Here is a 13,866-nt window from a genome sequence, read left to right as displayed (position 1 = left end):
CCTTGGCTCCCAAACAAATTGGCTCCCAAACGATTGAAACTTGGAAGTGAGTATTCCGGTTTTCAAACTATTTTCGGAAGCTGAACGTCTGGCGTGGCTTCTGCAGCTTCCAATTGGCTGCAGGAGCTTCCTGCTGCCAATTTGAAGGCGCACTTTGGTTTTTGAATGTTTTGGAAGTCAAATGGACTTCTGGAATGGATTCCGTTTGACTTCCAGGTACAACTGTACCTAATAAGCAACCAAGCAACATCAACTTAAATCTAAAGCATCTACCACCTTGGATACTTCAAATACAGCACTCCATTGGTTCCCATAGTCATGATTGCCTGTTCTGGCAGGTCTAGATCAGAGCGGTTCTGGCAGGTCTAGATCAGAGCAATTTGTACAAGAACTACAGGCTCTACTGCACACCATGCTAATGTCAAGCGATGGGCATCATCAGACCCTCTCCAGGGCTCTTCACTGTGACAGCCTAGGGCATGGGTCAGTAAAAGACCTTTTCTTTTCTTGCTCCTTCTTCTACCCTGGCTGGTCTGAGTCCTAAGTCGGTGGATTCCGTGCTGACTGTTCCACCCCATCAATCCTTATTGCTTCTGGCCAGCAGTTAGGATTGCAGCATGAATTGGTCTAATCCTTTTTAAGGATTATGGATGTTTTAAACCCGTAAAAGATTCAAAAAAGAAACGTGCCTTTTGTGTGTCTCGTAGATTTTCAAAGAGGTATTTAGATCTGTTACATCCACAGCATAAGTAAAGATAGTGCAAAATTTACTGTTTAAGAGTTTTAAGGTGAAGCACTGCAATAATTAAAACTTGGATAACAGGGTTAAGAAAAACTGGTATTCAGCCTTGTTATCTGTGGTGCATACAATCCACTTTATGCAACTTCCTGCTCAGCTTTATTGCTTCATGAATGCACAATTGGATCTGTAATAAGCAATTATTATCAAATGAATATCAAAGGAATGGATTTTTTTATATTTATTGCAGTTTTCAAAGCAAATGGGCTATACATGTTTAATGAGAGCATTGTTTACAAGCATGATCTTCCAAAACCATTATGATTATTTTGATTTCTTTGTTATGCTTTACATTTGCAAAAAGAACAGAAAGGAAATTCATTTGGTTCCTGGACAATAAATTTAATAAAACATGGTGTGAATGTGCATATATTTCAGTGCTGGCTGAGTTTCACAGAAGCAGCAGCTAATCTTCTTTATATAACAGGGTGCTGAGTAGGCTTAAACGTCTTCTGTCTCCAGAATGCAATGTAATTATAAGACATGATTATAACTGATTATAATCAATCAGCATAGTCTTAAGTGTAATTTATACTGCTGCAGCTGCGGAAAGATTAAATCATCATGTAAAATACAATTTCAACTCGATATGCAAAATTATTTGAACAACCCAAATACAGTAAACTCGTAATGCTATAAATATAGAGTAAATGGTGCCAATTACATAATAGTTAAGGGTTCTGTTTACCACTAAATAAGTCCCCCTCCTTCCTTTAGAGCCAGTTCTAAGTTGAAAATCTAAAGTGCCATTTGTTCTTGTAGTAGAATATGATCTGTGGCTTTCTGCTGTTCTTTGGATTGTCCCTCAAGGATAAGCATACTCAGGACTGATTCATTTTTTTAGGGGCAGAAAAATCATTGTGTGGCAATTTCCTTCATTTTTTTTAGTGAAATATATAGCAGGGATGAGAAACCCTTGCCTTCTAGCTGTGGGACTCCAACTCCCTTCAGCCCCAGCTAGCCATCAGTGTTTCCCAAACTTGGCCCTCCAGTTGTTTTAGACACTAATTCCCATCATCCCTGACCACTGGCCCTGCTAGCTAGGGATGGTGGAAGTTGTAGTCCAAAAAGCAGCTGGAGACCCAAGTTTGGGAAACACTGATGATTTTCAACAACATTTGGAGGGGGACAGGTTCCTCAACATTGTTTTTCAGTAGAAACACAGGTTACTGTATCCTAAAGATTTATAGTTTTCCTGTGCCTGTATCCCAAAGGATGCTTCCAAGGCATTATATCCAAGGACAGGGGGTGAGAGAGATTTTGTCCTTTATAGTAGATATTTATGTCAAATTATAACTTTATTCTGCCTGATAATAGATATGTACTTTCAGCTTTCTCTTATGGTAAAGGTGAAGGTAAAGGGACCCCTGAATGTTAGGTCCAGTCATGGACGACTCTGGGGTTGTGGCACTCATCTCTCTTTACTGGCCGAGGGAGCCGGCGTTTGTCCACAGACAGCTCATGTGGCCAGCATGACTAAGCCACTTCTGGTGAACCAGAGCAGTGCACAGAAACGCCGTTTACCTTCCTGCCGAAGTGGTACCTATTTATCTGCTTGCACTTTGATGTGCTTTCGAACTGCTAGGATGGCAGAAGCAGGGACCGAGCAATGGGTGCTCACCCCGTCGCGGGGATTCAGACCACTGACCTTCTGATCAGCAAGCCCTAGGCTCTGTGGTTTAGACCACAGCGCCACCCACTTCCCAGTCTCTTATGGTACACTTTATCTAACACTATTAAGGCTGAACTTTAGGACTTTGTTTCAGCCAGATCTCACCGGAACTCAGTTTTGGCACCTCTCAGGTGGGTGTCATTGCCATTCTAAGAGAACAAGGGAGGTGCTCATGGTGAGTTCCGGCACCTCTTTTTCTGGAAACATAGTGCTGAAGAAGACTATTTAGACAGTGGCCCGCTTCACACCACACAATATACCATGGTTATGGACTTACCATGAATGATCAACATACAGAGTCTGATCACTCCCACTTTGCTCTCCCTGACATGAGTGGAAGCACCAAGTCATGAAGCTTTACTTGGTGCATTGCCCCAAATGGGATCATAGTTTGTTTCTCTGTAACAAACCATGATAAACAAACCAAGAACACACCTTGGATAATGACTGAGTTGCTCAGGACAGCCAAACCATAATTCCAGGGGCAGGCATCATAGTAAGACAGGTATCATGTCTTGTTGCTCCTGTTTGCACCAGGGTGGAGTGAAGTGGGAAGACTCAGGCAGCATACATCTTAAGCCATTAACCATGGTTTATCATGATGCCAAGGAGCAAGGTTAATGATTATGCAGTATAATTTTGCCACCGTGAAAATACAATAATTTAGTCTAGGAAAACATGAAGCATGGAATCATTTTCAGACCAACCTTGTGTCTTTTTTCCTTCAAAATGATTCTGTTTTTCAGGTTTCTAGCATGGAGGGCCTCTGCTGTAGTCCTCACAGAGGTAGGCTGCTTAATGAACCGCATTAAAAATAATGAATTGTCCTTCTTTCTGAGCTGCATCCAAACAACGGAATGAAATAACAGAAATGTGAAAAAGAAAAAAAAAAGAAAAATTTGCAGGATCCAAGTAAATGAATGAAGGCAAGAACTACCTCTTGCAGTTTAACTCCAAAATCTGACAATTGAAGGTATTCTGCTTGGGAACAGACATTCCATCCACTTTCTTTTAGCAGCTAGGATTAATAGCCATTACTTGAACCATACTCCACGAAGCTGTCAGTCCTCTGAGCTATCTATGTTGGAAGCCATCAAAATGAGTTATTGTAGCAATTTAGTTAATAATAATAATAATTAATTAATTAATTATTCCTATGATCTAGCCTAGGGGTCAGCAAACTTTTTCGGCAGGGGGCCGGTCCACTATCCCTCAGACCTTGGGGGGGGACTATATTTTGGGGGGGAAATATGAATGAATTCCTATGCCCCACAAATAACCCAGAGATGCATTTTAAATAAAAGGACACATTCTACTTATGTAAAAACATGCTGATTCCCGGACTGTCCGCGGGCCGGATTGAGAAGGCAATTGGGCCGCATCCGGCCCCTGGGCCTTAGTTTGGGGGGGGACCCCTGAATTCTAGCCTGAACCTACTTCCAATTAATTTCATTGGATGAACCCACACTTGGACTCAAGGGCTGGCATATTCAGGCACCACCAAGTTCTGGCATATTCAGGCACCACCAAGTTCTCTGTGACTCAGAAGGGACCACTGTAGACTAGCTCAATGCTATCGATCCACTGGAAACATTGTGAAATGCCAGTTGTGCCTGCCACTATTGAATTAGAATCATAGAATCGTAAGAGTTGGAAGGGGCCACCAGGGTCATCTAGTCCAATCCCCTGAAAAGCAGGAATCTTTTGCCGAAAGTGGGGTTTGAACCCACAACCCTGAGATTAAGAGCTTCATAGTCTACTGATTGAGCTGCATGGTACTATTGCTATTCATGGTCATAATACACCAACTCTGAAGGGACTGCATAAGCTGCCAATTTGCTGCAAGTGAAGTTTAAGGAGCTTTGGTTGATATATAAAGCCCTATATAACTTGGGGCCTCTGTACTGGAGTTAATGGCTGCTCCCATATAGACCTGTCCATATGTTGAGAACTTTGAAGAAGGCTTTATGGGTTACACTTTATATGGCAAGCCACAGGAATATACTCTCTATGGTGGCATCTCCTTTGTGAACTTCCTACCCCTCTGAAATAAGGCAGGCATCAACTCTGATGAGTTTCCAGTATCTCTCTAACAGTATCTCTGTTCTTAGCTTGATTGCAGCATATAATTGGCTGTGGTAGTTTGTATCTGTGCCTTCGTGCCTTCTTTGAATATGCATGCAAAATTCACAAAACAATTTGTGTGCCCAGAAGATGGAGTTATTAGCTATTTAGCTGAGCTCCACAGTGCACACTGCTTATGCCAAGACAAATAGTATGAAAAATGAGTAAATATTTATTATCCTCTCTTATACAATGTATCTGAAGAGAAGATATTACATTCAGATTACATTTGTCTTTGTTCCTTTGCAGTCAATAAAACAAGTATTTCCCCAATTGCATTTGATAGGGGATGGACTCAAATCCATAATTCTGTCTTTTACATTTCAGATGCATGCCCACTGCTGTCAAAGTATTTTCCCTTGTAGGAAAACATCTTCTATTTGCATTCATTGTGTCGGGTCCAAAGGTGTTCTGTGCATGCAGAAAGGCACTTCTGCCTGTGCAAATACCTTCCCTCAATTCTATCAACCTGAGCGTCTTTCCACACTGTCCCACACTTTTCCTCAACTCTCCATAACAATTTTCAGGAGATGAACAGGGCTGCAGAGAGAAGGAAGAAGTAGCAAACTCTCATTGTCCAAGCGGAACTTCGCTCCTGATCCATTGAACGCAACCCTCTGTTACCTTTGTTAGGCCTGCCTATCTTTCTGTCCTTCCAGTTCATAACCAGAAATTTTAAAAATCTGGGGTGTCCCTTACGATGAGGGACAGATTGTGATGTATTTACAGAGCATCTTTCTTTTCATTTAGATGTGAATAAGGTGGTGATTTAAATCCAAATGAATAAAAAATTTTTCCCTATAACAGTAGGAAGTTCCATGCTTCGTGTTATTGTGCACTGTTTAGGCATTTTGCCAGTTTGCCTTTCTTAGTACAGAAAGTATTGAGCTGATGTGTATAGATCTTTACTGTACTGCTTAGTTCAAGAGGGTTTTGGAAGGTTTCTTCTCTGTGTGAAAGAAGGTTGCTTGTTTGGGTTATTCCTTCTGAGAATCTGAGTACAGCTGGTTTAAACTGGTTCTGCTATCTTTCTGTCAAGGTCAGGCTGACTATACTAGTCAGGCCAGAAGAAGCCTGGGTTTCACTTACTTTCTCTATCTCTTCGTTCTGGTGTCTGTTCTGTATATAGTATTGTGGTTTAGTCTTATTATAAGTTCTTGTTGGTAATCTAAGATAAGTCTGCTACAACTGGAGTTCTTATGGACTGGACTGTATTGGATTTGTGACCATTATGCTCATTTGCCTTCTCAGTACAACTCTGCTGGATGAAGTAGAATTTCCCCGGTCTATTTTTTTGGAACTCTGCAACGTGTTTCAGTTTTTTCTCCACACGTGTGACACATTCTGCTCACCCCTGCAGCCCACAGCACTCAAAATCTTCCCCAAAGATTGGGGGGACCTCCTAGAGCAGACTTGGGGAGGGTATGCAAAGTGAATTGAATTTCTCCCCCTCCCTAGAGCTTGTGGTTGCAATGCTCTACCACACTGAGATTTAGTCCCTCCCTCCTTGTGGCGCCAAGACTGTGGGTACATTTGTTTCTTCAATGAGCATTTGAGATGAGCTGGTGTCATTTTGTGATTTGAAATGTTTTCGTGGCAGCAATCTGGATTTCATTTGAATTTGTTTTGTCCCTGCTAAATTTTTGAAGGTTTTTTTTTTTTTTAGCTTAGTATGTTATTAATTAGATACATTATTTCCTTTTTTGTTTAGGGAGCTGCACAGTTGTTGTTGTTTTTTTTAAAAAAAATGCATTCTATTAATACAAGTTAATAAATATACTAGCTTCTTTACTGTTTGCATACAATGGAAATTGCTGTAATCACACTCGATATGGCCTCATCAATGTCACCGATACCCATTTACACAAAACAAAATGAAAATTCAGTCTTACTAGCACAGGGCTATGGATTTCATACTGTGGATTTCATTTTTAGTTTATACAGTGAAGGAGAGAGAGGCATCCTGGTTCTCAGACATATATGTTGAAAGCAGCCATTTACAAATCCAAATGCCAGCATATATTTTTAATTTTCACTATTCTGGACCAGTTATTGAACAAGTTTAACTTTCATCATTGCAGGTTTTTTAGCTTTCCAGTTATAGCAGCGATGGTGGTTTTTTTCTTTCTTTCTTGCTCAGTAATGAGCTTGTACTCTAGCCAAACAGCTGCTTATGCGGACTGCCAGAGTTACTCTTCACACACTTCTCCATTAGCAGAGTTTAAATTACTTGAGGTTCATAAAAATCTATTTCTACTACTTTAAGAAGGGAGGTCAGCATGATGTCAGCCAGAATGCAGTAGCCTTATTGCAAGTTATATAACTAATGACTTTTTGGTTATATCTGAAGGGGGTTTAATATGCATACTTTGATAATGAGTGTACACGACCATAGTCCTAAATACACCTCTTCTGTCATGTTTGTCTGCAATGCTAGTTTGATGTCTCTATAAAGCCAGTGCACAAAGACAAGATTTTTTTTAATGTACTTTGCAATGCAGTTGGTATCCGGAACATATACCTGGCAATTGTAAGTCTAAGGGCCTCTCCTGACCAGTGGTGGTTCCCTGCCCCCAGGTGTATTCTGCATCATGTTCTTGACACAATAGAATCATAGACTCATAGAATTGTAGAGTTAGAAGGGACCCTGAGGATCATCAAGCCCAACCCCCTTCAATGCAGGTTCTAAACAGGAATCGAACCTGCAACCTTGGCATTATCAACACCATGCTCTAAGCAACTGAACTATCCGGTGCATTCATAGTGGATTTGTATGGGACCATCCACAAATCATTCCATTTAATAATAATAATAATAATAATAATAATAATAATAATAATTTATTATTTATACCCCTCCCATCTGGCTGGGTTTCCCCAGCCATTCTGGGTGGCTTCCAACAGAAAAATGAAATGAAATAATCTATTAAACATTAAAAGCCTCCCTAAACAGGGCTGCCTTCAGATGTCTTCTAAAAATCTGGTAGCTGTTTTTTCTCTTTGACATCTGATGGGAGGGCATTCCACAGGGCAGGCGCCACCACCGAGAAGGCCCTCTGCCTGGTTCCCTGCAACTTGGCTTCTCGCAACGAGGAAACCGCCAGAAGGCCCTTGCTACTGGACCTCAATGTCCGGGCAGAAAGATGGGGGTGGAGACGCTCCTTCAGGTATACTGGACCGAGGCCATTTAGGGCTTTAAAGGTCAGCACCAACACTTTGAACTGTGCTCGGAAACGTACTGGGAGCCAATGTAGATCTTTCAAGACCGGTGTTATGTGGTCTCGGCGGCTGCTCCCAGTCACCAGTCTAGCTGCCGCATTCTGGATTAGTTGTAGTTTCCAGGTCACCTTCAAAGGTAGCACCACGTAGAGCGCATTGCAGTAGTAGTTGTTGTTCTACGATGTTTCCTCGTTGCAACCATGTTATTGCTGTCTGGAGAGGCAATAAGGCAAGAAAAGTATGACTTCCCCACCAAAAAATCCCCAATAACCCATCTTCAGGCCATTGAAAACTACTTTGAGCAGAGAAGGGGTAACATCAGGTGATCGTGTCTTGGTTTAATACTCACAATGTAGCCTGAGGTTCTTTTGTTCACTTTGAACTTGCAAATGATAAGGTTGAGATGACAGAGATTAATAGTGAAAAGAGACAATTAATTTCCCAGGTACTTCTGTAGGTCAGCTTTCTTTGGAATATGCATGCCTGGCATCCTGTGATGGAGCCCCTCTTTTTTAAAAAATAATAATGTTTTAATGAAGATTTTCTTGAGTAACAATAGAATATAAAGAGTCTCTGTTTTACTGAATTATTCAAACAAAACAGTCATGTTCTGGGTGATATATTACTGTTATAGACAATATGGGGTTGTTGGAAAAGATAAGTGGGGAGAAGGGGTGCAAAGGGGAAGACAGTGAAATTGCATTCTTTTACATAGTATATATGCACAGCGTTTGTGTTAGGTTCACGTAGACAGGTATTTTATTTTGCTGGCAATGCAAAAGCTTGGAGGGCCCAGGGTTGGTTGGTGCCTCTCTAGGCCAAAAGTGCTGGCTATCAGAGCAAAAATAAAAATAAAAATGGATCTTTTAGGGGTGTTTCACAAGCAACATTGACATAAATTCAAATGCATGGTTTAAAAGTTACCTGCATTGCTAAGCTCACCACCCACCCACTGTGCCTTGCAAGACCCTTGCTAGGTTACTTGTAACATCTTTTTCTTCAGCTCACTTCAGACCTCAAGCAAGCCTAGCTGGAGGTAGGAAATATCACATTAGGGAGGGCACCACTTTTCCATGAGATAATTGGGCAATGCAGATTTATTCTATTTGCTAATTCCCCCCTACAAATTCACCTACCCTATTTGTTTAATGGTATTCTGAAGGGATGATGGCACCGGGGACCCTTTGTTTCTCTCATAACATATCATGCAGCCTCTGGAATCATGATGATACAAGCAGAGGGCACTATTCAGCCAAAGGTCTGTACTTTTAATTACAAGGGGTGATGTAAAACATGTTCTTAACTCTTTCCCATTGAAATCAAAACTACTTAATGCTTAAGCCCCATTGATTTCAGTCGGAGACAGCGCATGCTTTACATCTCCCATTGGAATCAATGAGACTTAACAGGGTTTCACTTGGGCTGGGATTGTCTCCAATTGATTTCAATGGGAAAGAGTTAAGCATGTGAATAAATCTTTCCAATTGAAATCAATAAGACTTACATTCTGATCCCAGCTCTATTTACATGGGGATAAATCCCACTAATTGGGCATGCTTCCCATTAAGCAAACATAGGGCATGGCCTTAAAAGTAGCTCACATTGGTGGAATAATTCCTAAAGCAAACTTTAATTTGCTCCCCCCCGCCGCCGCCCGCCCTACAAATGTGCTATGATTGGTTGGCGCAGAAGGAAGGAAGGTAGGGGGAAAGAATGTGTTCGTTTGCACTGAAAGTGCTCTATGTTAGATTTCCTAGTTAGAAAAGCATACCTGTTCAGATCAGTAGTCAATAACTGTCTCCATCAATGATCAGTGCCAGAAGCAAAAGATAACACAGCACATGACAATTAGAGAACAATCTGAACTCTGATGCCCATTAAGCCTAGCAACAAAAAAATGTTCAGAAAATGCCTTAAAAACATTATGGGTGGTAACTATTGAGAGTAGTTCTGTCGACATGACTAACTTAGGTTCGTTACTTTCAGTGGGCCGAGTAAAATTTAGCTGACTAGCACTCTTTGTTATCCCAAACTCACATGAAGACACAGAACTGCATCACATTCAGTTCATAAAGCATTTCAGTACAAGATATCACCTTAGTGATATCCGCCATATTAACTTAAGAAGAGACCGGCTGGATCAGGCCAAATGCCCACCTAGCTCAGCATCCTGTTCTCACAGTGGCCAACCCAATGCAAGCAGGACATGAGGGCAACGACACCCTCTCCACTTGCACTCTCCACCAACTACTATTTAGAGAAATGTCACCTGATATACTAGATGCAGTACACAAACACTGTGACCAGTATCCACTCGTAGGCTTATCTTCTCCTAATTTGTCTGATACTCTTTTAAAGCCACTGCATCTTCTAGGACCAAATAGCATAGCTATGCAATGGGTGAATGATGATTTTCTTCCCTCTTCCCTGAATCTACCAATATCCATCTGGATTGGATAGTCTTGATTTCTAGTATTAGGAGATTCTCTCAATTTTTTTTACACATCACTTGGGAAGACAGGCAAACTAATACCAGTTTACTGGAAGAAGCAAAGATCACCGGTGTTGAAGCAATGATTCTTCAACATCAACTTTGTTGGACTGGACATGTTGTGTGGATGCCTGCTGCCTGATTTTTGTCTTCCAAAGCAACTACTCTATTCTGAACTTAAAAATGGAAAGCGTAATGCTGGTGGTCAACAAAAGAGGTTTAAAGACTGTCTCAAGGCAAAGCTATAAAAAAAAAGTAGTATAAACACTAACAATTTGAAAACACTTGCCTGCGAGCGCTCCAATTGGAGAACAGCCTTTACCAAAGGTGCCATGGGCTTCGAAGACACTCAAACTCAGGACGCAAGGGAGAAACATGCTAAGAGGAAGGCATGCTTGGCAAAGCCACACCGTGATCAACTCCCGCCCAGAAACCAATGTCCCTACTGTGGAAGGACTTGTGGATCCAGAATTGGCCTCCACAGTCACTTACAGACTCGTTGTTAAAACCGTGTTTATGGAAGACAATCTTACTCAGCTACGAATGATCGCCAAAGGAAGAAGTATTATGAAACAGGGTGAAAAGCATCTTCTTATCCACTTTCTCCATGCCTGTGTAATTTTATACATTTCCATCATGCCACCGCTATCTCACCTTTTTCTAAGCTAAAACGCCATGATAAAGTGACGTGTATGGAAAAGTAACCTGTGCCCTCTACCTCAGATGCCACTCTGTAGCCCACTGTTTGATATTGCTGCTGCTGTTATTCTAGCACTGAGGTCACCAGCAGTTGCTGAGTATACTTGGCAGGTGGCATGCATCCTCTGTTGCCTCCTTTCTATCTAGCTCATGGTCAAAATGACTGGAATTCTTGGGACGTACAAGAAGATTGGCATGGATATAGGAAGACTGTTGATATGTCTCGGCTGCTTCATTATCGCCAAGATCAGTTCCCATACGCATTTCAGGAAATGACCTGTTCTTGGCACAGTGTTCTCTATATGTCCAGTATGCTGGATAATACCCCTGTTGATTACTCAGTGCTAATTATTGTTCTGTTATGTCTCATTACGTTTACAGGGAGTGCAATGTCGATGAATTTAATTTTAACATATTTCCGTCTCTAATGTACTAGCATCGCAGATGCACATTAAAACAGGGTTATCCTATCATTTCCTTGGCCTTCCTTTATTATTTGAGTTTCTTAAACTCTTCTGAATAATGTCATGTAAAGAGGTCAAATTATGCTTAAAATATGGCACTGTAGAATATTTAATGTAGCATAAGTTAATGCATTCTATATTAGTCCAAGAAATATTGAAATTATTTTCCATACAACCCTTTGATAATATATTTATTCTGAATAATAGAGCAAACTTCCAGAGGACGTCATGAATCATGGAACAGATCTGAAATCTTGACTTCCATTTCCTTGGAATTAGGGTTCTGTCTGCCACTGGCATACTAGAGATTGCCTTATTCACGGAGCAAATAGCTCTAAATCCTTGAACCATATGATTGAATGAAAACAGAATTAAAATATGGTTGTGGGAGATATTGCATATCCTAAGGAAATAATACTGCATATACATATATATAGATACACACACATGTGATTTTATGATATATCTTTTTCTTCTCCATGGTAACATCACAACAGTACCTGTTTCTTAAGCTGTAATAGAAAGGTCTTACCACTCAATTAAAGCCACACAAAAAAAAACTTATCCTTACCCACTGATTGTCTGTATAGAGTTCTGTGGACTGTGGGTAATACTTGCAAGTGCTAAGTGTTTTGAAGGGGGGGGGATACAACAAACCCATCCATGTAAATGTGCAGTGGAAGAAGATTACAGTTTGAAATGCTGATTCTTCGTATTTATATTTTTATTCATGTGGTCTTCTTTTCCAAGGGCCCAAGGTGAATTAAAACACTCAAAACATGGATTGTTTTGCAGGCAAGATGGCACCACCCATGCCCGAGAGAGGCAGCATCGCACTTGGACAAACTCCAAGATTTGCAGAAGTACACACACACACAAATAAGAGCAGGGGTAGGGGAGAAATAAAATTAAGAGGCTAATGAGGGCTCTGTTGCTAGCAGGGGCCATTTTGAACGGCTGACTCAAGGACAGAGGTTCCAATTGTACTGATAGAAAACATCCACCACCTTCTCAGGGGCTGTTTAAAGACTTGTACCTCCTGATGAAAGGCAGAGGAGAAAGAGGCAGGGCTGGGGAATGTATGCTATCAGCTCCTGAAGAGCCCACCAATGGCCTGAGAGAACTCTCTCTGTCATATTTTGTAATGATTTTCTTTGTAATGTTTTAATATTTCCAGTGACTTGTGAGAAAGATGGCCTATAAAGAGCTCATAAATCCACAGTTTGATGGCTCCTTCACAAGTTGGCAAAAACTGGTCAAATCTGTTTAGAGGTTACATTCTTAATATCCACTTTGCCCTCTGCTAGTTTCATATGTGCCATACTTGTATCACACATCTCCAAAAGAGAGAGAACTGGCCATGGAAATTCTCCTCTTTGACCAATAGGGGGGCTGATTTCATGAAACGTAAAAAGCCATTTAATCCTGGCATGTGAATTAGAGAACACTTTGCCATTGCCGCTTGTAATTGCCAGAAGAGCCTTTCTTTTCTAAAAAAAGCTTTCATTTCCACCTTCTCAAGCTGAAGTATTTGTTCCTTGCGTTTAAACAGTTCAAGAATAAGCTATTTTCCTTCCAAGCTCCCTGACTCTAGATAGCAATCTCTCTATCTCTCTTGTTTCATATTATTTATTGCTTTGAAAAAATGATGCTAGGATCTTTGCATCAGTCAAGGGTCAGGAGAATTGCCATCTTCTTTCCAGATCCCTGACAATACAAGCCAACGAGGCAACTGACCTTCTTAAACTTTTCCATTGTGTCAGGAAAAGAACACTTTGATCAATGGAAGAAGATCCAGGACAGCTTTTACCTTTCACAATGTAAAATGAATGTGCTAAAAATGATCTTGTTCCATACATGAAGAGATTTGATGATCCAGGCTCACTATGAAACAGTTTCCATTTTCTGTGCAGAACTGAATCCACGGAGTGGAGACCCAAGGTTGAAAATGCTGGCCCAATTCCCTTACCACCACACATTCACAATACAACAGAAAATCCATAGATTCTGTACACATGTGCCTTCATTTCTTGAGCATTCAAATGCATGTGTATTCATACATGTACACACAATCCTAGAATGATTGAGTACTGGATGCCATACAACTTATTCCACTGCGGTTTGAAATTTAGTACAGTACTGGTACAGTACACTGCCTGGAGAAAGATTATTTGGGTTAAAATGTTTTTGAGTTAAAAATCTCACTGCCAGTAGTTAACAGCACTGTCACAACTGGTGCTAAATGATTTAGGCTGCTTGTTGCATTTAAATTCTTCTTTGTTCTTTTCTCTAGTTTTCTCCTGTTAATATAGTGGTTGTAAGTTATTCATTCATTCATTGTTGTTAGAAGATTGATATGAATGATATATTGGTGTGGTGCAGAGTAATCTACATTCTTC

The sequence above is a fragment of the Zootoca vivipara genome, chromosome 7 (assembly GCF_965207765.1).
Source record: "Zootoca vivipara chromosome 7, rZooViv2.hap1.1, whole genome shotgun sequence".
Classification (NCBI taxonomy): Eukaryota; Metazoa; Chordata; class Lepidosauria; order Squamata; family Lacertidae; genus Zootoca; species Zootoca vivipara.
The sequence above is the reverse complement of the archived record's forward strand: the minus strand, read 5'-3'. Positions refer to the sequence as shown.